We start from the raw sequence: 4,173 nt of genomic DNA, 5'->3' as shown, positions 1-4,173 counted from the left end.
AATGCACATAGCGACTTGCCACTTTATTTTTTTTAAACATTTACAGGCACTCCTCCAAAAAGCAAGTACCACACCCCTAGAGTGTTATGGATGAGGGGAGCCATCTATAAGCTGTTTTTACTCTGTGTGTGTGTCAAGTTGTTTATCTGTGCTGTCCCCAAACTTGAAAAGGGCTAAACTGTCTGCCCAGAGTCCCACAGGATTCCACTCTCAATGATCAGACAGAAATTATCTTTCTCCTTTTATTTAGGATTTTGTTTTCGTTTCATTGGTGGTAGCAGTGAAAAACCTTTGGAGGTGAAAACACAATTAACAATGCACATCAATCATCTCTGCAAAAATTGTTCACTACGCCTTTAACCACCAATTCACCATTGTGACACCAAAATATACAAATGGGCTGTCAAGCACACAAACGCACACACAGTCTAACCATAAATGCACACATACATACAGTACACACATGCATACAGGCTATGCTACACACATACATACAAGCATGCATACAGACAGACTATATCACACCATACACACAAGCATACATACACCTAAATAGGCTAGACCCCTGTGACATGTAAACATACCCACAACCAACTGGATTGGAAACAAACAATAATAGTAGGTCTACAACTCTATTATCTACCAACCAGCACAGCAATCCACACATTTAGCCAACTCCATAAACAAGCTATACTCTACCAAACAGTAGTCCACATTAGAATGACATCAAACAAATCAAACATCAATTATCATCAAACAATTAAGAATAATTTCTCACTGGCAGCCACCTGTCATTTAGCAGGCAGTTAAAAGCACAACAGTTCTTTGTAGTGGGCAATCTTATCCACCAGTGTTTGTTCCAGCTCCAATTGCCTTCTCACTGGAGTTTCCTAGTTAAAAGGGTGAACACCTTCGTTGAGCAGCTATGGCCTTAATTGCACATTGCCCTCAGCTGGTAATAGTTGACCAGCCGCAATGACTGTTTTCCCCTCTAGGGGGGAGAAATGGGAACTTTCCCTGAATTGGGATGTTGATGTTGTTTGTGGTTTCCCAGTTTGACAAGACAGTGTGTGAGAGAGAGAGAGAGAGAGAGAGAGAGAGAGAGAGAGAGAGAGTGAGTGAGAGAGAGGCCAAGTTTCCCTTATTGCAACCCAAATTGTGAAATTTGTTCTCGTTTCAAATCAATTACAACTTGGCAAGACCAAGCCAATCTTTCTCTGCCTTATGTAAAACATCTGTTCCGAGTACATTCATTTGCATGGCAAATAGGTAGTTCGCTTCGAAAGACACTCCTCGCCTTTTTTCCCCATTGTTATTCATAACGTAGCTTAGCGACACACTTGGCCTTCAGATAGTGAACACATAGCACCAGTGGGCTGGCTGGTAACACTACTGTGCCGCAGAACACACCGCCTTCGTAATCACAGGCCTCCGACGGCTCTTCCCGTGGTCCAGATTAATTTCAGGTGCATGGAAGAAATTACCCCCTTTTTTCTTTTGATCAGCATGTGTGTGGGCTGAATGGAAAAATGGCTCAGGCGCCTGGTGATTTTCTTAAATGAGCCTTTTTTGTTGTTGTGCGTGGCTGTAAGCCAGCGCACCTAGGATAGCGTTTGTCCGGTTATCACTCCCTCCGGTCAATGTTGACCTGCATTTCTCTGTTGGCACCACAAGAGGCAGTAGTCCCAGCACACCAAAATAAAGGACACCAAAATCAACCCGCTGATCTTCACTGCACAAGTAGAGTAGCGGTGAAAGCTTTGGACTCCCACCCGGGAGATCGGGGGTCAAGACCCAATGAGGATGATTTTATGGGACTATACCCCAAACCTCCACATGTTCATCCTTTCACTCCGACCTTTACCCATTGCCTTTTAGGTCAGATCCTGTCCCAACCCCAACCCTTGTTCTAACTCCAACCCACACTCCTTCCCTTATAGGTGAGATCCTATCCCAACCCTTATTTTGATCATTTTAATCATTTAGTCAGGAACAACTTCAGTCCTCTGGATGTCGGACAGTACTGCCAGGCACGTGCCATGCTTTCTAAAGGCGTTCTGAAAAGTTGGCCTACCTCTTGAGGATGCCCTACCACCCATTATACTGTGCTTCATTCATAGATATCGCATCCTGTTAGGTAGAAAATTATCAGAATTCTGTAGGAATTCTAAAGTAGGAACTCGACTGCCCTCCCCCTTCCCAATGCTATTAATATTCAAATAAACATTGAAAGTAGGTTGTAGGCTATACCAGTAGCAAAAGAAAGACAGGTACAGTCTACTCTAGATAGCAAAATACATTGATTGGTTAGCTTACTGTAGATCTCTGAATACATCTACAGTGACATAGTTTATCTAGCTAGCTAGTGGTGGTAGTAACCTAGCTAAAAGATGCATAGCCTGAATAAACTCATGTCCACGGAATGTTTCCTCTCCACCGAAGTGGAGGGGGGAACGTGAGGCAGGGAGTCCCTTCTAGTATAAGACTGTGATACCTGCCGCTCTGCAAGCTCTGTATGCACAAGATACTGTAGTTCATGTCCGGATATAATTGGCAATAATGAGTGATCTTTACTCATGGTGACTGTCAATTTTGTATGGATCCACACCTCCGATCAAACAAATTTTTTCTTCGTATCGTGATGAAGCCATACTGCGCTCAGCTACACTAGCTGTTGCCCCGTCTTCAAATTTACTTCTGGGGTTTACAAATTTGTATCGGAGCTCGGGATTTGGTGAATTTGTTCCAGAAACAAAACGCGAAACCCTCTCTTTCGCCCAATCTTTGTAGTTCTAAGCAGGTTAGCTATTGTTAGCCATTGTTAGCAATACTGTTATTTTGCGTATTTGACTTAAAGGAGTAGTAAAGGGAAAAATCACGTTTAACCTTGTTTTAAGGTTACTTATGATCATATACAATGGTTCAGATCAAAACGTTGACAAAACTAGCACTTTTGAGAAAGTGGATAATTGTCTTCTTTCGTAGACTATAGGAGAAATACACTGTGAGTCCAGCCCGCTAATTTTGTTTTCAAAGACGCCACCTAGCGGTGGCGCATCACTAAAATGAAATAACACCCGTCTGAAATCCCACGAGATTTCCAACGGGATTTCCCTGTCAAATACCGTAATAGTGAAATGCCGCGGGATGGATTGTTTCTAACTACCCCCAACTGTACATACATACATACAGTACATACATGCATACATCCAGGGTGTCGAGGTAATACGTATGCTTTGGAAGGCATCCCCATGCCACTGGTAGCTAAGCTGTGAGTAACATGAGCGAGTGAGTCTGTGTCTGTGTGTGTGTGTGTGTGTGTGCGTGTGTGTGTGTGTGTGTGTGTGTGTGAGAGAGAGACAGAAAAAGACAGAGTGAGCAAGAAAACCTATAATCAATGACTGAGCTATCAGCTGTGCCCACTACACTCTCCTATGGCCAATCAAGCGTCACCATGGTTATTTCAGTCTTAGGCCTGTGGTGTAATTGCTATTTAACAACACACATATTGTATTTTGTGATGCGTTAATTTCTGAGGACCTGCACACAACCAATGCTCTAAAGGAACCCAGGAAGCTTGTGGTAGCCATTGTTTGTATACATATAATGGAGTTAGAATAACTGAGGTTCCGGAGGAGAAAGACGACACCACAATGATGTCTCCAGTCTAACGAGAAGCACCTGACCATGCCTCGCCAATCAACTAGACTAGACACACAACTAAATCAGGCAGTCAATTCTGGGATGTTTCTTGCCCATCTCCCTGCAAGATTTAACTGAGCTACTGAGCTGAGCAGTATTAAAATCTCCTCCAGCCCTTTAGACATCTTACTAGCGTCTCTGCTGAAAGATGTAATCAGCTCCTTTGGCCCCTATATGCTCTCTATCATTAATAGCTCATTAAAAAGCCTAACATGGACCCCTATCTACCTAGTAACTATCAGCCTATTTCTAAGCTGCCCTTTATTTCAAAGATTTTAGAAAAAGTTGTTGCTAACCAGCTCACTATTGCCTTGAATAATGGTTGCCTTGAATAAGACATTCTACAGAGACAACTGTTATTAGAGTCTCAAATGATGAGTCTCAAATGATGTCCAGTGACGAGGACAAATGCTTGATCCTGGTGCTGCTTGATCACCACATCCTGCTACAGGCTTAGAGAGTGGGTGGGAG

Source organism: Borostomias antarcticus (assembly GCF_949987555.1).
Source record: "Borostomias antarcticus genome assembly, chromosome: 4".
Classification (NCBI taxonomy): Eukaryota; Metazoa; Chordata; class Actinopteri; order Stomiiformes; family Stomiidae; genus Borostomias; species Borostomias antarcticus.
The sequence above is the reverse complement of the archived record's forward strand: the minus strand, read 5'-3'. Positions refer to the sequence as shown.